The sequence below is a fragment of the Lissotriton vulgaris genome, chromosome 6 (assembly GCF_964263255.1).
Source record: "Lissotriton vulgaris chromosome 6, aLisVul1.2, whole genome shotgun sequence".
NCBI lineage: Eukaryota > Metazoa > Chordata > Amphibia > Caudata > Salamandridae > Lissotriton > Lissotriton vulgaris.
The window spans coordinates 618831757-618854811 of NC_141694.1; positions in this window are offsets into that span (position 1 = coordinate 618831757).

The following is a 23055-nucleotide window of genomic DNA, read 5'->3' on the forward strand; positions in this document are numbered from 1 at the left end:
AGTTTTCTTCATGAGGTCATAAGACCCTTCATCTGGCTCAGAGAGGGTCAGAAGCCTGTCTCTGCAGTTACCAGAGAAAAGTTCCCACAGGAGTGTCCCCCATAGAGGTTTCTCACTCTTTTCATATCACAAACCCTCTCAAAGGCTATGAACCACTTGGTGATATCATCACCTTCCTCAAATTTAGTGACAATCCCTTAGGGGATTTTAGGATCATAAGATTCCTCTCTATCCTTGTTATTGGTATTGCTGCCACCAGATATAGGGGCTAAGCCCATCTCTTTCCTTTCTTTCTCTAGAGCCAGGAGTCTGGACTCTAGATCTAATCTCTTGGCTAACTTGGCTAACAAGCTGTCCTCTTCACTGGGACTAGTCCCAATGTTTTCTCTGGGCACTGGCCCACCTGTGTAGGTCCTAGGGTCCCAGAGTGTAATTCTTGGAGTAAAGGGTACAGGGCCCCTCCTCTCCCTCGAGATGATTGGTTGGGGAGTATTCTTCTCCTCCAGCACGTCTTCTTCCTCTGACTGGTCATCATCCTGTTCAGAGGGGTGGCCTTTAGCATACTCAGCCAATAGCTCCTAGATTCATACTTTGGTTGGATGCAGGCCCATTGGTATACTTTTCAGTTTGCATAAGGACCTTACTTCTCTGAAATTTAAGTGTAAGTAAGGTGTGAGGTCGAGCTCCTCCACCAGGTCCTGTGCAATATTATCCTCACTAATAGTTGGGGGTTGTTGAGACATTCTAACCTGATAGTTCTAACCCGCTACCCTGACTATAGTGACTTTTCTTTTTCAAACATTTCAGAGGGACTTAAGCAAGGCCCTGACAAGACTTTTAGTATTTTGGAAAACCCAATTACAAAATTCTAAAAGCAGTTTATGAGTTCTGTCTTGTGATCAGATGGTAACCAAGTAGTCCAACAAATGCAAGTTTGTATCCCACCGCTGATCCACCAATGTGAGAAAGTGGCTCTATATGTACTGGACCAAAATAAGGTGCAGTGTGTACAGAGGCCACCAACCCTAGAGGTATAACAGAGGTTAAAGTCAGGGATGGCCTTACTCTCAAAAGTGGTAGCTTGGTCCTGCAGTAAGGCAGTACCAGAGGACAGTGTAAAGCATGTGTTGTACACACTCAGTCAGCAAAGGGTTTCACACACTCAAGGGTAGGGGGTGTACCCACCCCAGGACAGGGAACTATTGATCCCTGCCTTTGTCCTACCTGTAACGCCCCAAAATTAAGTATTTAGGGGCTCCCTGAACCTTCCTTCCTCAGATCACATTCTATTATATGTGCACACAGATCTCTGGGCGCAACCCAAGAACGTACCATGACACAAAGCTTCCTATAGCTGCTCTTTTATTATTTTCTTGTTGACTGTGCTGTTTCAGCATCTGCACACAATCAAAAATCATTCATATTAAGCATGCACTGATTCTTTAGTCGTCCTATTGATCTTCAACCAATCAATATCCCTTGCTAGAATTTTTACCTTCAGGAAAGTATTCACCTCAACATACTTTGTCATCATCGTAGGAGATGGTGCATGAGTACCAGGATCCCTTGAGGGCTCTGAATTAGGCCACTGTACAGCTATCTGACACTCAGCCCATAAATCGCTCTGAACCACATTGTCGAAAAAGGTATTCAAATCTATCCACTAAACCGTTGAAAGTTTCATAGACCTGTCAGCCGGGGTATACCATTGGGCAGAAACTGTTCATGAATGTTGCAAAATCACCTCAACTCCATGGCACATGAAAATATCATCCTTCAGGCATCTCGCTCATAGGAAACGTCAAGGCCTCATCTTCATCTGGGGTGCTGCAGGTGGTTTTCCACTTAACTCTACACTGTCTGTTTGCTTTTTCTTTCTCTGCTTTTTTTCCCATTCATTCTCCAACCTGTCAAACTCACTGCACCTCCAAATGCATTTAACCAATTCAGAAATGTGTAACTTCATCCCGAATGATCGCATGGTAATGATTGCTTAATCCTCTAGTTGTGCTGTGAAACGTTTCTGCAAAGGAAGACTCTTAGAGAGGTCTACCTCATATTTTCTAGCCAATTCTGTTCATTTCTTATGTATTGTAGCTGCACGCCTTGTACTCTCTTTACTCAGATATATCAGCTCATTTTCCTGGTATTGATTCAGATGTGAGCTGTCTAAACATTCCCTAATGATTTCTTCCCATTTCACCTTTAATTTTGGTACGTCTAAGGGTCTAATTCTCCCTTGACTTGTGGATGCTGGCTCCGTCTCTTCTGTACCTATACTCTGTGGAGTCTTCTCAAAACAGGGGGAAAAATCTCAATATCGAAATGTCCTATTCCCAATCAATAACTGTTGTTGTAAAAACACGTTTTCTCCCTTCTCTTAAAGATTGGCCATTTTGTGGTGGGCTCCAGGAAATAATCTGTGAATGTTACTATGTTGGGGTAAACCCTGTTGCACCTACACCACATACAGCTCTTGGAACAGCAGGATTCAGAGAAATGGCTAGTGGTGTGGATACACCAGCGATTACTAAAGTCTGAGCTGAGAGCGGATATGACATGTAAACTTTGTGCAGGAACAGTCACAATAGAAGCTGAAACAACCTGAGCAATTACGGTAGAAGTTGTCTCAGTAGGTGCTACTGCAATCAAAAGAGTTAGAAGTGGTCCTCTAACCTGAGTTAAATTCTGGTAAGCGGGGGCTGTGGAAACAGTACCACTAGATGTAGAAGCACCATCTGAATCTGATGACAGTGCAACATAATTTGGTGGATGTGAGAACAACAAAGCATCTAAGAGATAACCACCAGAATCACTATCAGCACCAGATGTCTTACAGTATTGAAATTTCATTTAGTTTCTGAATTGTTTTGGGCTTCTCTGTGGTCAATGCAGGGTAAATTCTACTTCCCTCGACTACACATTTCTTTTTCCTATCCTGTTCTTCATCCCATTTAGCATCAGCGTGAATGCGCACCACTCTCTTTTCTCAGTTCTGAAATTTGTCTTTCTCTTTCGCAGATGCTGCATGCTCCAACTCATTTCATGCTCCGTCTTATGCAGGCCCAGGAGGTGGTTTCATGTCATATAATATTACCCTCAAATTCCCAACAAACTTTAATTCAAATGTGCCATATTGTGGAAATCTTAATTCTCCCTCCTTTTCAGTGAATTTGTGCCATATACGAAGCCACAAACACATATGAAGCCCTCCACTTGTCGCCATATAATGACCTGATGTCCCTTCCTGTGGAGCTTCCTCACTCTCATAGACAGGAATGCGTACATCAGCCCTCATTAAATCTCTAAGGGCTCTGAAACATTTCATGACTACATAAATTCAGCGGCAAAATTAGCTGATTTAAATTTCTAAATATGCAGTGCTTTATTCCAAATCACAATTTAATACAGATCAGCACTTATCCAATCCCAGTGTGATTCTTTTCTCCGACCTATCACAGTTCTCACTCCTTGCAGCAGTTCATCCTCCTGTACCATTTACTCATACATCACATTCCACAAAGTGTAAGCAAGCATGATAAACTAATATCTCTTGGCTGCTGCACTAAGCAATTCAAAGTAATTACTCAGACAAGAATTAGCCAGAAATAAAATTTTCCAACTTCCACACACACAAATGAAATCACAATCAGCGGAAATCACTCCAACTGATGGAGCTTACCCATTGCACAATACACAAATCTCTATTAGTACACTCACATCAATCCATTACAGTCCCTATCTCAATTGAGCGGTTAATGGTACCTCACAACCCAACACTACAAAACGTAGCGGACAAGTAATACTAAAATATCTCTTATCATTCTGGGGATATTGGACTGCGATGAGCCGATAACAACTTCAACTGCTCAGCATCAAACGTTTATATACATTTACTCAACCAGACCATAGACATAACACGATCGTAAAAAACACCAACTTTAACACAACACCGCAAGTTAGACATAAACAATTGCACACCCTTATTATTACTCAGTACTCCACCACTGCAAACGCCTTCAGAACCGCCATGACTCCTTCAAGATTGGCCCATGGACTTTAGGGACATGGGTAATTCTAAGCTAGGGCAAGTGTTAACCAATGTAGATTTTCTAACAATTTAGGTCTTCGCCTGAGATATTAACTGTCACTCTGCTACCACTTGCCCGACCAGGGATTCATGTTTCTCACATGTTCAGGTGTTATCAAATAGCCCCAGCCTTTGGTTTTATGGACCTTTGTTAGTCGATAAAGAGAGGGTATAAGTAGCTATCATTTAAATTAATTTCCATAACAGTGAAGACCATTAGGGATTTCACAGAAAGGGGCAAGGAGGATTAAAATATGTTTTGAAGGATTTATTTAACAAATTAGTTAACACCAGAGCATTAACCTTTAAGTATTTAAATGTAGTCATTGTTTTACAGATTCAAATAATCTAAAAGTTGGTATTTAAAAAAAAGATAAAATAGCACATTTGTATTAATTACAAATAGCATACAAAATATGCAGCAAGTGTGTTTCATAAAGGAAAATCCAAAATCTAAATTAAAGAATATCTGGACAAAAACGACATTTGCATTAAGCTAAATAAGGTAAGAGGTCAGCTTCAGAAAACCAAATAAAGGTTCTAATGAGAGAATAGGAATGTAAAAGCACGAAACCTTAGCACTCAGGCAGTGCTAGAAATTCTTCTCTCCCCAAAATCAGCAAGCATCTCTAAGATCTGCGGTTCTTAATCTAAGGAACACATGCTGTTATATTTCCACAAAAATTCTAATTGCAACATTTCTCCCTGCTTTCACTCCCGCAAAACCAATCAGTCTTCACCACACTCTGGGAATGGTTCATACATGATTTTGTCCTTGAATTCTTACTCTGAACAGAATCTTGTGGTTCATACAGCTCTTCCATTAGTCGCACTTCCTGGCATCTTCTCTCCTCCCAATGACAACCTTACTATCAGTTTTAATACATAACAAATGCCTATTTACTAGTTAACAGATGCTTGCAGAACAATTCAGCATCGCAGTGGGAAGAAAGAGAAAAATATCTCAGCAAAGCAACTGCATGAATACGTAAACAGGCCTATTGGCTTTAAACATCTGAAATTGTTAATCAAAATGGCATCCGTATTTAAGCTACCGTATTTTCCGGCGTATAAGACGACCCGGCGTATAAGACGACCCCCTACTTTTCATTAAAAAAATTAGGTTTTGTGATATATTCGCCGTATAAGACGACCCGTGATTTTAGCCCTCCTCCGTGACATAAAGTGTAAAGACTGTCCATCCGATCCTAAAAAGAATGCAGTGTCTTGGTGATTTAACAGGAATGTACTGTTAGTAACTGCAGCAAAACATGACGTTGCTGTATTGCCGGCGGGAAAATATCACAGTCCCCTTTCTATGGCCATTAACTGACGCTCCTCTGCTTCCGATGACCGCGAGATTTCTGGTCACATCGGAAGGAGAGAGACGCCAGAGATCAGGACATGCTGCTGCATCCCCCCACCCTCCCACGAGCAGGGCGCCCGAATTCCTCCCCACTGGAGCTGCTGCGCTGCCATCACACCGACGCGGAGGCTCGAGGCATGCTCACAGGCTCGGTGCCCTTCTGTATACCGACCTGGGTCACGCCAGATCAGGACATGCTGCTGCATCCCCCCACCCTCCCACGAGCAGGGCGCCCGAATTCCTCCCCACTGGAGCTGCTGCGCTGCCATCACACCGACGCGGAGGCTCGAGGCATGCTCACAGGCTCGGTATACCGACCTGGGTCGTGAAGGCGGAGCGGCACGACTACAATAGCCGGTAAGGACTACAGCAGGCGGGCATAGGCAAGGTTGGTGGAGCAGTAAAATTTAGTTACCGGCGTATAAGACGACCCCCGACTTTCGAGCACATTTTAAAGGGTTAAAAAGTCGTCTTATACGCCGGAAAATACGGTAACTTAATTCATTACAATATGTTAATTCAAATGTTTGCTTCTAATATCAAAGTTGGATTACCTACTACAAAATTTGAGTTAATTGGGCACATTATTTAACAATATAAATTGCACTGTGTTAATATATGTTTTTAATTTGCATAAACTAGAATGTTCACTCTATCACAAGCAACAAGCCAGGGGCTGCAAGTTGGGGTGCCAGGGGTCCCAGATGCGACCCCTGGCACCCTCTAAGTGACATCCACAGAGTCGTGATAAGCAAAGACTCCGCTTCTGCAACCAGCGTTCCAAACCTTAAGTGCTTTGAAAAATAAGACAGCGAATGAGTGAATGCGATTAAAGGGTCATAGTGTGTGGAATTAAGACTGGTTCAAGCCCATGGATGACATGATGGGGAATGGTCAGATAATAAAAAATGTAAAAATGACTTGATGGTGCAGAGGGAGCCAATGTCATTCAGAGAGAGGCGATTTTCAGTGGATTCTCATTAACTTAGAACTAAAAGGGGACTACGCAGAGCACTGTGCACAATCTGTAGCTGTGTCCATATATGTTTAAAAAGCCCTGTAAAATGTTTTCACAACTGTCTGGAGAAATGTTTTGTGACTCTCAGTTGATGGGAGTGGATTCATTTTAACAAAGGTTGATGAAAAGCAAGTAGTTGAAACTTTAGTGATATGAGGCATGAATTAGATTCTGCATTAACATTATGCCAAATCTTCTAACCATGGAAGCAGCGACAGAAGTGGCACTCATTGAAAATGGTCACCAAGTGTCAGACCACTCTAAGAAGGTGCTGAATAGTATGAAGATCTAGGTTTTTTCATCATTAATTTTTAATAGAATTAGAATTTGTTTGGGAGGGGTCTCCTTGTCCAAGCAGACCATCAATTAAAGGCAGTCCACATGGCAAAAACAATAAATGCTGCAAGCAAATCAGAATAGCTACAGGAAGAACAAATATATTGACAAAGTAGGGCTCAGCATGCACCTTGGGGAACCCTTCTGGCCTATGGTTTGAGTGCATTAATTAGGGGAGTAGGAGAGATCACCAGAGAGCTGTCAGAAAAAAACGAAGGACGCCAAGCCCTGGCACTGCCCCTCACATCTCCTTTAGATAGATGCCATAGGAAGATTAGCTTGGAGACAGCATCCAAGACTGGAGGGAGGTCCAAGAGAATTAGAGCCATTCAGCTGCCAGCATCCAATGTCATGTGTCATCCAGACAACCAGAGAGAACAGTTGTAGTGCCATAAATGGAAGCTAACCTCATCTTCCGGTTTTAATAAAATAATAATAACAAGGACCAGGGTCCAAAAGCAGCCTCAGCCCATGCAGGTAAGAGTGGTGGGTGGTTGGGCTGGGTGGGGAGGATTACAATGACAATGACAAGGGAAAATTAAAGAAATAATCAAAGTTCCCTCTTCGTCATCTGTCGAAATCTCCCCCACCCGGCTCCAATGTTCTTACCTGCATGGGCCGCGGCTGTCCAAAAGGCATTGGACAGTATGAATACGGGAAAGTTATCTTCAAGTGCAGAAAAAAAGATGCGCAGGGCTCCTTATTAGTTTGATGCAATCTGTGTAATGGGATCTCCAGTACAGTTAGAGAGAGAGAGAGAGGACATCAGGCATCTATGTTTTTTTAAACATAGGTGAATAACTCACACATCTCTAGTGCAGGAGAAACCCCATAATTGATCATCCGTCCTCCGATGTATAAAATGAAATGAGAATCGAGTTTACAAGAGACCCCTTTCCAAAGCTGTCCATAATTTGGATTTCAAGGTTCTAGTCTGCTTCCATTGAGAACCGGATGTAGGTTATATAGAAATTTGAAAGCAGGTAACCTATACATACATACATACCCAGTATTCTTAATTTGCTTATAGGTAAAACTAACTTTATTTACTACTGTCCCTTTGAAAACTCCATCAGACTTGCCGATCTGTCACTTTACACTGAAGCATTTCCACAAAAAGAATTAGAAGTACATTTATAGTACAAGCCAATGTCATAAAATTTCAAACCTTTAGTTTTACCAATTAGATGAAAAATATGTCATGTTTTAATTTATTTTCCCCCAGAGTAGTACACTGGAAATAAAGTAAATGTCACCTAGAGACTTCTGAGAATGATTTTAATGTTTGCATACTTAATGTAGGAAGCTGGCTTTTTATGTAATCTACCAAAATGAGGTACACTATGTAGAAAGTCCAGATGACCTATATTGGCTTACAGGTCTTTAATTTATTTGTTGTAGTGAGGGCATGCAGTTTAGGCTTATCAGAGGGTAGTGTTAAACATTTCTTGTACACACAGTCAATAAATGAGACACACTTAAGAAGAAACTCGTGGCCAATTTCGAAGGATAAAACATGTTTTTAATTTTAATGTCTTTATAATTTTAGACACCAAGATTAATGTAATCAGTACTTTAGACATTATCAAATTCTACAGTAAAACAGTAGAAAATGACACCTGGCAGATTTGAGGCATAAGCCTCTAATGCGAGAATGTCATTCTATGTGAAAAACATTCACTGCATAGATACACTTACAGAGGACTTACAGGACTGTGCTTCTCGACCTAAGGTAAGTAGGGGCCAAGTTCCAAGAAAGCACCAACAGTACAAGTTTACCTGCCCTGGGATGTTCGAGTGCACAGGAGCTTTACACGGTGGTAACCTTGAATACTACATGCTAAAGTCAATGGGGAAAACTACCTGCTAGAAAAAGGCTGCAAATGGGGACTGGGGAACCAGTCCGACATAACCTAAATGGGGGCTCGGCTCTTGAGGGTCACAGGACCACAGGAAAACTATTAGTTTCTTGGAGCAACAAAAACTCTTTTGGACTGCCGCTCCCCAAGTCGGCCTGGGGGTCGACAGAACATTGTACTGGGCAGATGCAGTTAGTGCCTGCTGGTGCAGGAAAGTGGCCCCTCCATTCCAAGGTAGATGTTGCTAGATCGAGGAAGTACTGGGCAGACCTCCAAGAGTTTGGGGATCCTGTTCTGCTTCTGGACAAGTCGGTGTTGGTGACTGTCGGGACAGAAGCAGCCAGGCAGGGTTTTGCGTCAAGTTAGGTGCAGTTCTCACATCTTCAGCACTTTGTCTTTCTCCTTCTTTCAGGCAGATGAATCTGAGGTCCTGGTGTCAGGGGGCTACCTAAATACTAAATGTAGGAGTTTTAAGGGGAGTGAAGGGTATTAGCCAATGGGTTACTTACTCCTGGGGTCACTACACCCCCTATATGACCACTTCCTGTGGAAAGTGGGCATAACCCTGTCCTAGCTTTCTAAAGTCCACCAAAAACAAGATGGTGGAACCCTTCTTTCGTGGAGCACATCAGGTATCCCACCTTAATCCTGGAGGTGCAACATGCCTACTGCATAGCTCATTTCCCGTCTGCCCAGGCCAGGATGTGGCATCTCTCAGCTCTGCCGGAAGCTGAGGTTGTATATTAACGGCAGCAAGGGCTTTGAAGCCCCTGGACTTAATATGCTAAATCACTAGCTGGACGAGGTGTGAACATCTTCCTCCAGAGCAGGCATTGTTTCTAGCTTCAGAGAGCATGGGCTCTCACTGGCAAGGGGTCAGAAACTTGTCTGTGGTTACAGGCTAGAGGATACCAGTCAGCCAACACACTAGATATTGGTAGGTTTTTCAGGGGGCACCTCTCAGGTACCCTCTGGTTGTATGTCATTATAAACCTAGTACTGGCAACAGTACAGAATTATTAAGACAAGGCGTTTGATATCAAACTCCGTAGGTTTGACTAAAGCCATCATGTTGCTGGGGAACTTGTAATGACCAGTGAGCAGTACATATACTTAAGATGGCTTCCCTTGTTCACTTGTACTATCTAGTAATTCAACTAGACAGCACAGGGTCATATCTGCTCATGCCGATATGCGTCTTCATGTAATACAATGCACCCTGCATTAGAGTACTAAGGCCTCAGTGAGGGTAGGTTTTTACCAAGGAACACAAAGCCACAGAGATGTGAAGTGCACTCTGTATTTAAGATTATAAGATCTGTCCAGGTTCCAAACTATGCAGTACTCCAGTTTGAAGGGTTTTGTAGTAAATTCTGGACACAGCTTTGGTATAAACTTATGTTTATTCATTACCAACCACAAAGGTGAAGCTCCCTCGTCTGCTCTCGCATAACGGGCTCCACATCAGTCCATAGAATTCCAGGCCTCATTAGATTCCAGAGCGCTAAGGTAACAAACACTGAGCATTCTGACACCTCTATTAAAACATATCTCCTTTCTTCACACAATAAACAATAACATTAAATACACAATTTAAATCAGAAAACATAAAATACTTGCGACATCAGTCAATAACTTTCCAGACGTTTGGTTAAGAAAGACCTTACGAAGTTTATTAAAATAACTGTCGACCTGACGACCTCAGCCACTGCCTTTCACCCAGGTCAAACTTCACACAGTCCTCCCCGGCGCTCGCCTTGGAACGCTGGTCGCGGTGACATTCTATGTGATGTCACCGCGAGCAGCTCCATTACATGCGGAGCCGCCGGGGGGGAACAAGGGTGGAAGATACCACACATCCCCCTCCCCTGCGGAATGAAACATGAGAATAAACAGAAGAACAAAAGCATGCATAAAATCACATCATAACATATTGATCAAAATGTCTTGGGGGTCTGGACACTCTCCTGCTAGACCTACCAACTGGATGTGAGACTGGCAACGGCTCCCTAGTGTTTGCACGATTGCTCCCTCCCACATCACTTTTCCCCTCTCCTTCCCTATCAGCGTCATGCCCGGGTGGGTGAAACCTCACTACTCTTCCCAGGTTCCAGATTTTCCCCTCTTGAGTCTTCACAGCATTTTTGAACAGTTTTGTGATCTTGGTTGGACTACTGTAACCTGACCAGCTTGCTCTACCAGTAGTTGTCCTGATCTTGATGTCATCTCCTACTTTGAACTCGGCATCTCATGTTGATTTGAGCCGGTCATACCTTTCTTTCCTTTCTACCATGGCTCCCTCTTGTTTCTCCTGGCTTTTCGCTTCCTTTGAATGATCCGACCATCCTTTGTGCCACCCCATCCATCCTGGGGATAACTTGGTGTTGGGTACTCTTGCCTGGAGCAACTCGAAGGGGGTGACTCCCGTGGTTTGGTGCGGGGTGAACCTGTATGCTTCCACCCGTCTCCAAATCTCTTCCTTCCAGCTTATTCCACTTGCTTTCGCCAATTGGATGCTTTCCTTGAGGGTTTTATTGAAACGCTCGATCATGCCGTTGGTCTTGGGGTGATACAGAGCGCACTGTTTGTGAGTGATACCTCTCCCCTCCAGGAAGTCTTCTATCTCTTTGGAACACAATTGCACCCCATTGTCTGTGAGTAGGCTGCTGGGTAGCCCTTCTCTGACAAATAACTCTTGCATGAATTCGATGACAACCTTTGTCGTGACTTCACTCACTAGTCTCACCTCCGGCCACCTAGAATACATGTCCATGAGCACCAGAATGTACGGCGTGCGCACTTCTCCTGTCAATGGACCCACAATGTCCAGTGCCAATTCCTCCCAGGGTCCTGACGGTGGAGGCCTGCATACCATTGGCGGCGTCATTTGTTTCAAGATTTTGTCACTGTTGCTGCACGGAATGCAGTCCCTGATTTTCCTTTCAATTGCAAGGTCCATGCTTGGCCACCAATAGTTCTCTCTCAGTCTTTGCTTCGTCTTGGTGATGCCCATGTGGCCTTCATGGGCCATCTCAACTAGGCTTCCTCTCACTGACGCTGGTGGTACTAGTCTTGTTCCCCTGAACAGGCATTCATCGACTATGGACAGCTCGTCTTTGACAACCCAGTACGGCCGCAGAGTCTCCTCCTTTTTGTCTTCGTGCCTCCACCTGCCCTTTATTCTCTTGCACACCTCCTCCAAGATTCCATCTTCCTTCAAAGCGTTTTTCCATGTTTCTTCTCCTAATGCCTTCTGGATAGCGCAGACATTTTCCATCTGGTGTTCATCCGCTTCATCATCCGCCCTGTCATGCGTCTCCTTCGCTTCCTCCTCATTTACGAGTCTTGACAAACAGTCTGCTGCAAAATTACGTGCTTCCGGAACATACTCGACGCCGAAGGTGTATTCTTGAAGACTGACCACCCACCGCCTGATCCTGCTGGAGATGGCATCCAGGCCCTTCTTGCTGAAGACTTTCACTAGCGGCTTGTGGTCAGTGCGCAGCGTAAATTGTGTGCCCCACAGGAAATCTCTGAATTTGCCCAAAGCCCAGGAGACTGCCAGAGCCTCTTTTTCGATCACCGAGTAGTTGTTTTCAGACTTCTGGAGTGATCTAGAGGCGAACGCAATCGTTTCCTCACCGTCTTTGCCCATTTGAGTGAGGACTGCTCCCAGCCCTTTAGCGCTCGCATCGGTGGTGACCACTGTCGCCCGGTTGGGTATGTAAGACTTCAAGCTGGGGGCTTCTGCCAGTGCCCTCCTCACATCTTCAAACTCCCTCTGACACTCCTTGCTCCAGTTGAACTCTGTCTCTTTCTTCAATAGCAGCCTGATGGCGTATGTCCTTCCTGCGAGGTTCCGTATGAACTTCCAGTAGAACTCTAGCATTCCCATAAACGACTTGATTTCATCTTTGCTTGTGGGAGGCCTTAAACTTACAATGGTCTTCTGGAGCTCAGCTTTAGGGCATATTCCTTCGGCTGTCATCTTGTGTCCCAAAAAATCTAATTCTGCGCAGCCAAAAACGCACGTCTCTTTTTTAAGCGTTAGACCTTGCGACCAGAACCTTTCCAACACATGTCTAAGCGTCTTATCATGCTCCTCCTGGTCCTTTGCGAATATCAGCACATCGTCCTGATAACACACGACGCCTGGGATGCCTTTCAAGATGTTTCCCATGAGCCTCTGAAACACGGCAGCCGCCGAGACTAAACCAAAAGGCATCCTTTTGAATTTGTACGCGCCCATGGGTGTCACAAACGCTGTGAGTTCTTGCGACTCTTCATGCAGTTTGATCTGGAAGTACGCTGAGGTGAGGTCGAGGGTGGAAAACACTTTTGCCCCCTCTAACATGCTCATCATCTGGGTGATGTTCGGAAGGGGGAATCGATCAACCACGACCTCTCTGTTGAGTGCTCTCAGGTCAATGCAGAGCCGAACCGACCCATCCTTTTTCTTTGCGGCCACAATGGGTGCCAACCATTCCGTCGCTTCCACAGGTTCGATGACTCCTGCTTTGCATAACTTCTCCAGTTCAGATTTCACCTCTTCTTGGATGGCGATTGGAAGCTTCCTGACCTTGGCTACGACTAGCTTAGCGTTTTCCTTCAACTTTATTTTGTGGCAGTAGTTCTTTAAACACCCTAACTCTTCTCTGAATACTTCTTCGAACTCTGACACTACATCTTCCTTATGTTGCACTATCTCCTGTATCAAAATCTGAGGATTGCTATTAGGATTGAGATAAACCCCCAACTCTTTCTGCGCTTGCCACCCTAAAATGTTATCCCAGACTGTGGACACATACACCTTGGACACTGTTGACCTGCCTCTGTATTCTAATCACCTTAAATTGAATTAACATACAATCTTTAATACTGTAAATTGAAAAACGTAAAATACACTTTAACATGACTAAACTCCACCATTTAAAGGAAACTCTACCCCTGAATGATCCCCTTAAAAAAAGTACTATTATTATTATTATTATTATTATTATTATTATTATTATTATTATTATTATTTGGAATCTTGTATAGCGCACGGTTACCCTCGGGCATCCCAGCGCTCGTTCATGACTTAAGGGAATGGAGCTAAGAAGACAGCATTAAGCGGGGAACAAGTGGGTCTTGAGTAGCTTTCGGAACCGAATAGTACCAGTCTCTATCCGTAAATTCAAAGCCAGCGCATTCCATAACTTGCTGCGTTCACCGAGAATCTTCTACCGCCCGTCCGGGCTCTTTTCACTCTGGCCACTTGTAACATAGATTTGTGGTCAGAGCGTAGGGCTCTAGTAGCCTTGTAAGGGAGCACCATATTACCCAAGATGGGAGGACCCTTCCCCCGCAGGATTTTATGAGCCGTACAGAGAGATTTAAATGTTATCCTCTCCCGTACCGGAAGCCAATGCAATGCTCTTAATGCCGGTTTTGCTGACTGTCTCCTTGGAATATTCATCAGCAGCCTTGCTGCTGCATTCTGCACTTGTTGGAGTTTATTGAGCGTTGCTTCCGGAGCGCCCAAAAAAAGCGCATTGCTATAATCCAACCTCGAGACAATCAGCCCCTGGATAAGAAGTTTCCTGGAGGTCGGAGGGAGAAGGGGTGAAATCTTACGGGCTGATCGGAGCAGGGCAAAACAGACTCCGGTAGTTTTTTTTGCATGGGTCTTGAAAGACAGGTCTTGTTCAAGCCACACACCCAGGCTTTTGATCTCCTTTTTGGGGCTTGGAGAATCGCCAAGACAACTCGGCCAGCTGCCTGGCGGCAGAGAAGGCCCCGCATGTCCCAGCAACATCAGCTCTGTTTTAGAGCCTTTCAGTTTTAATGCTGAATTGCCCATCCATGTGTACACCTTGGACAAGCAGGAGTGCAACAGGTCCGGATGATCCACCAATTGGGAAAGGGCCACCACCAACTGGGTATCATCAGCATAGCTGATAATTTTGATACCCAGTGGTGCCACCACATCCTCCAATGGTGCCATATAGACATTAAACAATGTAGGGCTCAGGGAGGAGCCCTGAGGCACACCACATTGAAGGGGGATGGGGGCAGATTGTGCTCTACCTTCCCAGACTTGGTAGGTTCGTTGGTGCAGGAACGACATTAGCCACTTTAAGGCCATTCCAGTCAGGCCTACCTCTGACAGTCGTTGGAGCAACACCTGATGGTTTACGGTGTCAAAAGCCGCACTAAAGTCCAGGAGGATCACTGCCATCGATCCTCCTGAATCCAGAATGCTCCTGGCTTCTTCCACGGCAGTATCAGTGACTTGGCCCGGTCTGAATCCCGTTTGGGAATTCCGCAACAAGCCATTGGACTCCAGGAACTGTGACAGTCGCCTGTTCACCAGTGTCTCCGCGATTTTACCGAACCCGGGCAGCAAGGAAATCGGTCTGTAATTAGCCAGGTCCGATGGATCTAGACCAGGCTTTTTCAGAAGGGCCTTTACAACTGCTTTTTTCCAAATGGGTGGAACCATTCCCTGCGCAAAAGATGCATTGATAAGATCTGTTACTGGTGCAGCAATAGTAGTTGCTATCTGCTTGCGGTATCTCATCGGAACAGGATCCCTAGGTGAACCACTCTTCATGGCCCTTAGAACCTTGAGAACTTCATCAGTGGTCACTGGACCAAAGACGTCAAGCTTGATCTGAACATCACCTCGCTGTTCGCCTATATCTGATTCCTGGGCTGGTCGTGGTAAGGAACCTACGATGTTTTCTACTTTCATGTGAAAGTAGTTAGCCAGTTCCTTACATTTCTTTTGAGGACTCTCATGGCTCACTGGCGGTTCCGGAGTTTTCAAAAGGTCTCTAAAGACCTTGAAGGACTCTCTAGAGAAGTTAGCCGAGTTGCTAATTCTCTCCTCATAGAACTTGGCTTTGGCGTCCCGGAGAGCGGCTTTATATCCTCTAATTGCCGTACGATACTCATTCCGGGTTGCCTCTCCCCAATCCTTTCTCCAAATCCTCTCTAGCTTTTTGCAGCCTTTCCTAAGAGTTCTTAACATCTGGGTGTACCAAGGGGCTGAACCCACTCTCTTCTCCCTCTTCGGCATTCTCTTTTTAGGGAGAATGGCGTCCAGGGACCTGTTTAGCCAATTTTCCAAGTTCACATCAGCAATTAGTCTATCCAACACCGGGCGCGGGCAGGTAGCATCTAGGTTAGTAATCCAGCGCTCTACTGGTAACCTGGACCAAGCCCTGTCAACCGAGTAGGTCCTAGGAATAGTTACATCCGTTAAATCGTACTGCCAATTAAAAGGAACCAGAAAATGGTCTGACCACGGTAAAGCCAAGGGAGTCGAGGCTTCAATCCGGTCCATATTCGAAAAGACTGGATCCAGTAAGTGACCCTTACAATGCGTGGCCCCTGAGTTGATTAGCCTCATATCAAAGGCTTTCAAATCACCCTGCAGGTCGACAGCGAGTGTGTCAGCAGGGTCGTCAAAATGGAGATTAAAATCTCCTAGTGCCACAAAATTGGCAGTCGACGATGCCAAGAGCGTAACAGTTTCCATAAATGAACTGGCGAAGTTGCCTACACACCCCGGAGGGCGGTACACTAGGAGGCCCGATATGGAGGTCGTGGCTAACATCCGTAGTGAGAATTGACAGCTCTCACAGTCGAGCACCCCCCGTCCTGGGCTCTGCAGACCAGCGTGTCCCTATAAATGATAGCAATACCACCTCCTCATCCAATAGGCCTATCTAGATGATAAATTAGATAGCCAGGGGGAGTGCTTGCACCATATCTGGGCCCGAACTAGACGTGGTCCAGGTTTCTGATAAAAACAAGATATCCAACTCATGATCTTGTACGAGGGAATTGATTTCGATTGAATGACTAGGAAGGGACCTACAAATCAGCAGAGCAATTAGTAGAGCCTTATTTCCTATGGCTCTCTGGCCCTTAATGCGTCGCCTGCACGTCACAAAAGGTAAATCACTTTTATGGATAAAATTGCAGGGCACTTCATCCGAAGGGTGTAATGATATCAAATCATTTCTAGTATATGTTATACCGACCTTAGGGGAAAAAGCCAGCGTGTCTAGCCCTATGCCAGTCTGGGCCGGACGGGCACAGACGGGCTGAACTCTGACGTAACTCCGGCGGAATGACGGGGGACCCGCTGCACGTACCTGCTGCGCGTTAGCATGGCCGCCTTTTGTAGTAGGTCTTGCGTCCTTGTTACGACTAGACCGTGTGAGGAATGGCGTCCCGCTTACCCCCAAGATGGCCGCCAAAGTCAGAATCAGGAAGGCAAGGAAAAGGACAAGGACCCGCAAAGAGCGGTGGGTTACTTCATTACATTATCTGAAAACCTAACCGGCATGTGGTGTTGTCTGCTTCTACTACTTCCTGCATTAACGTCCGGCCTCTCATCTTCCACCCTGGTCCTAGATTCCTCTGTAGCTCTTTCTCTTTCTTCCCTTCTCATTTCTGCCTCATCCATTAACATGAACCTTGTGAACCTTTACTCCCTTTTATCACTGCCTTCCCATCTCTTCCGAGACTCATCACTTTCCTTTCAATATAACAATACACTCCTTTTATTACATCTCTGCCCATTCTTTAAAGCCACTTGCCACTTATGAACTACTTGCACTTTCATGGGATTATAAAACATACTTACTCCATCTCTTCTTCTTCCCAACTTGACCTTCACATAATCCCCTTCTTCTATTCTTCCTTCATTCACACACTCTCACCTTTCATCACTCCACTCTCCCTCAACCACTGAGGTGATAATTTTGTCTTTACACGCTACACCATGCCATTTCCTTGGGGGTTATCTAACGATGTACGCATTCTTGATCTCATGTTTCCTTAGAAAATTCTCAATAACAGTAGATGTAAGTTGCATTCCATTGTCTGTTATCAAGATTTCAGGACACCCTTCTCTCATGAACGTACGTTCTAATATTTAATATCACTTTTAGATTGTATATTCGTCATGAATTCTACCGTTACCCATCTCGAAAACACATCTAACATGACTATTGCAAACCGTCCAAACACACTTTCATACACGCACTTCCTCCTTCACTCAACAAACCCATACTTTCCAATAACACCATTAAATGTTGCTCTCTCTACACAAAACACATCCTTCAACCCATTCCTTCACATCACTGCATATCCCGGGCCACCAAAACGTCTGTCTCCTTCAAGAGTTTCTTGGAAGAGATTGTCCCAAATTGTATTCATGTGCCAACATAACCAATTTCTTTCTTACCCTTCCTCTTGTTACCTACGCATTTGTCACCCCTGTGCTACATTCTTCTTGCAACTTCACATAACTGCGCAAAGAAGCTCTTACATTTTCACATTTTCAATCTTCCTTAATACTCCTCACCAAACTCTTAAAACTCCATCCTCACCTACTGCTGCTATCCTCTCTTCATGTGTGACTGGCTGGAAGTCTACTTCCAACATGTCTTCCACATTTGCTACCACACCCACCATCTCATTTTCTTTTCTGGCATCATCTTCTACACTCAACCTTAACTTAGTCAAACACTCAGCTTGCATGTTTTTACACCTAAAAACATACTCAACATCATACCTCTACTCTTGCAGTTGGAAGAGGTGTGGCGCTGCGACTAGGGCGACTGACTCCGGAAGCTGGGGATCACGGTTCGATCCCTGGCACCAGCGGCAGATTAGTCCAGCACCATGTGACTCTGGGCAATAGTTTGCTTAATCTTCCCGATGGCCCCTAGCGCCTAGAGACCCTAACGGGTGATTGTGCGCTTTACAAATCTGGATTATTATTATTGATGCAAAACCGTGCTAATATGACAGAAACTTTATAAGCACCTCTTTGTTTCGACACCCTTTCCAAAGGCTTGTGATCAGTCGGTAATTTAAAATGCACACTGTTGTTATGTTAGTTTTGTCTTTTATAGCGCACGGCTACTCCAGAGAGTGTCCCGGCGCTTTTATGAAAACCAGTCGTAGAGTAACACGACACAGAACAAGCAAAAAGGAACAGCAAAAATCAGAGCGAAAAGAATTACTGGGCAAAAAGCCAAGTTTTAAGGCCCTTCCTAAAATTCAACAGATTAGAGGTGCTGCGTAGTGCCAGAGGCAACGTATTCCAGATCTGTGGTGCCAGCAGCCTGAAAGAGCGACCCCCAATGCGGGCCCTCTTTACTCGGGGTACCACTGCGAGGAACAGTGATTCAGATCTCAACGATCGGGTCGGCTGGTAGAAGGCAATCCTCCTTTGGAGATATTTAGCTCCCGAGGCATGGAGAGCCTTATGGGCCAGGGTCAAGGCCTTAAAAACTATCTGCTTCCGGATAGGCAGCCAATGGAGCGACTGCAAAAGGCGTGAAACTCTAGACCGTCTATAAAGGCCAAAATGTGCCCGCGCGGCCGAGTTCTGGACAACCTGCAGACGTTGTAAAAGATATTCCGGCAGGCCAAGATACAGGACGTTGGAATAGTCCAATCTTGAGCCGATTAAGGCCTGCACCGTCGTCTTCCTATGATCTTCTGAGAGCAGAGGAAGAAACTTTCGGAGCATCCTCAATAGGCCAAAACATGTCCCCGTGAGACCAAGGATCTGAGATCTTAACGCCAGGCCTTTATCCATCTTGATCCCCAGATTCTTAGCTAGCTGGGAAGAGTGCGCTGGAGGAAACATGTTGATAGGCCACCATTCCTGCCAGTCTGGGTCGTGTGGGCAGCCGAAGAAGAGTACCTCAGACTTGTCTGAGTTGCACTTGAGGCTGTTGAGCTGGAACCATTTAAAAACAGCCCCAAGGCACGGATACTCTCTCCATCAAAATCTTCTCCTTTCCTGCAGGTAAAGAGGAGCTGGGTATCGTCTGCATAAGAAACAATCTGGGACCCATAAGACTCCGCCAATGCCGCCAAAGGGGTCATAAAGATGTTAAAAAGAGTCGGGCTCAACACAGATCCCTACGGAACTCCGACTCCCAAAGGCGGCATAACGGCGGAGCTGGGTGAGGCCCAGACCGTTTGTCGACGGCCAGCCAGGAATGATGTAAACCAGCTAAGCACCGTCCCCCTCAGACCGATCTTGCGAAGTCTGGTGAGGAGACCCTCGTGGGGGACGGTGTCAAAGGCCGCTGACAAGTCCAGCATTACGAGCATAGCTTTGCCACCCGAATCCAGTGCCACACTCCACTGATACTTTGCCTGAATATTCAACACCCTATGCATCTGCCAAAGCTTCTTTCTCAATCACAGCATAATTATGTTCCGTTTGACTTAGAGAGCTTGATATAAAAGTACTGGTTTGTCCAAACTACCTTTATGCATTGACAAAACAGCTCCAGTCCTGTGAGTACTGGATTCAACAGTTAAAATACTCTTGTTTTTTATCGAATGGGGTCAGAATTTTATAGCTGGCTCTCTCACCTTTGATATTCATAAACACTCATTCACAATAAAAACTCTTTTCCTTTTCTCAATAACTCTCTCAAAGCCTCTGTTTGTTTCTGCAAAATTCTCTATGAATTTTGCATAGTATTCTACCATCCCCATTAAAGAACGTAACTGATCCTTTCCCTGTGGGGCCGATACTAATCAAATGGATTTCACCAGGTCTTGCTTGTGTTTTACCCCTTGTTCAAAAATGGTATTTCCCAAGTACTCTATCTCCTTTAATAAGAACTGACACTTCTCTTTTTGAAGAAGCATTAACCCTACTTTGCTCAGCACATACAGCACTTTAACTAATGATCTATTGTGATTCTACTTCATAGCACCACAAATTAATATGTTGTCCTGAAAGAAAAGCACATTGGCTAAATCTCCAAACAGCTTACTCATCGTGTGTTGGGAAATGCTTAAAGTTGATGCCAGCCCAAAAGGAAGTCTAGTAAATTGAAGCACCTCCGGTATAGTAATAAAAGCTGTGTAGCTCTTGGATTTGGGATGGAGCTTAATCTGGTGGTATGCAGATTTCAAGTCCAGTCTGGTGAAGAATTTCATATTATTGAGCAACAACACCTGTTCCGATCTGCTTGAAAGAGGAAAACTATACATCACAATGCATTGGTTTAGTGCTCTTAAGTCCACACCAAACCTTAAATGACCATCCATTTTTCTCGTTATGACCACTAGAGAAAGTATTCTGACTTTTCCATCGGTTTGATAATTCCCTCCCTTTGTATGTCACCCAAGATTTTCTTCGCTTCACTGCAAACTGCAATAGTTTTCCACACACCATGTCTAACTAGTCTTGCACCCTCTTCTAACTTTATTTTGTGTACATATCCTTTCAATATCTCCACTTTATCTTTGAACACCTCTGAAATTCTTTCCACTATAACTTCCATACCCTCCTCATTTTGAACGAGCAAAACTTGCTCACTGGATATGGGGTCCAAGACAATATGTAAATCATATTGCTGCACCCAACCTACTATTGCAGACCATCTCGTGATGCACCTTTCCTACAGCCCTCCTTCCTTTAAACTCAAAATTAGACACCACACACCCTACAATGTGTATTCTTTTTCCATCAAATCCTTTGGGTTGAATGTCAATCGGTTGTAACATTGTACCCGGCAATTTTCTGTCAAGCACTCCTTTACCCCGGATCCACCATTAATTCACTTTGAGTACCATTCACTAGGAATTCAGTAATTGGTATTTATATCCCCACTCTATCCCTAATTTTAATACAAAGTACTATTTCTTGTGTTCTGTCTTCCTTCTCTACATGTGCCAACATATTCTTTGCAATGTCTTTGCAGATACATGTATTAAGTGGTATAGAGCGGGATAGGAGGATTTGAGATTTCTTTTGTAATAATGAATTCATGACCTGGCAGCAATTGTGTAACTCAAATCCCATTATTAGCCTTTGCCCTTTTTTAGTTTTCTCTCAATCAATTTTTTTTGCGAAGGCTGTATTATGGAAGAGGGGTCCTTATAGAACCTCTCAGTTCGGTGTACTTTCTATCTATTAGCAGGTATATGAAATTGGTACAAATATCTGCTTTACAAAGGCAAAGACAGTAAGATATGTGAGTTGTTACATCGGATTGAATCCTCTATTGAGTGCAAAGTGGATATTTCACAGTGAAAGTTCTTTTGTCACATTATTGATAAGGCGGTTCGCGACGCTAATCTACATTTATAGCAAAACATAACATCTGTCTATTACAAGAGACTTGGGTAATAGAGAAAGTATTTATTGATGAGTTTACTTCCTATAGCGTAGATGCAAAACCGGCAAAACACTCGGGAAGAGCAGTAGGTGGTCTTATGATTTCAATTAAGAATGGATGCACTAGCAGATCCACATTGATGGCTATTGATATTCTGGATCTAATGGGGATTACTGTGACTTTAACTATTTTTTATATTTAAGGCAGGAATACAAGGGGATCTGACAAATTACTTACATTTTCCCTTTTAGAAGAAGCTATGGATACCTTGCGACCAAACACAAAGGTTGTAGTAGCAGGTGATTGCAATACCTCTTTTGAACTCTCTGTCTATTTAAATGAGATAACAAGAGAGGAGGATGAAATATGGGGTATTCCTCAACTATTAAGACAATTTTGTTTTCAAATCTCACACTAGAATTAGAGTCTTTACAATTAGTAGGGGCAATGGGTGTACCCCTTCTGACCCCAATAGAGCAGTAACATTTAAAAGAGGGGATTGTACAAGTAATATTGACTAGGAAACCAAATTGATAGTGATCATAATTCATTAGAAGTAATTTTGATTAGTGATTCACTGGGGCATGGTAACAATATTTATACAACTATGGTGCTAGCCCCTCTTGTAACAAATAATTGCTGTTATGTCTCTTGGATGAATGTAATGTCCAACCAAAAATGATATATGCAGATTTACATACTTTTTGTAATGCACCAGGGGCCAGATGTACTAAGGGGTTTTTGCGGGTGCACATGGGTTTTAGACCCGTTTGCACCCACAAAAGACCTGTGGCCCATGTACTAATCCTATTTTGCAAGTCGCAAATCAATTTGCGACTCGCAAAATCAGATTAGCAACTCCCTATTAGGAAGGGGCATTCCAAGGTCGTCCCTTCCTAATAGACACTCCTTAAGCTATGTATAGCTTAATAGCAATAGCGGTTGCAAAACAGTCACAGTTTACAACTCGCAAACGGAAAGGGACCCTCAGGGAAACCCTTCCCCTATGTTAGTGGCTCTCAAAATATTTTTTAAGGGCAGGCATTGGTCCCAGGGACCACTGCCTGCCCTTAAAAATTGAAACTGAAAAGTTACCTCCCATTTTCCTTTAAGTAAAATGGGCTCCATTAAAAAAAAATCTGCTTTATTTAAAAGCAGCCCCAGACATGGTGGTCTGCTGACCCCAGCAGCCCACCATCCGTGGGAGTGCCAGCCATTCCCAAAGG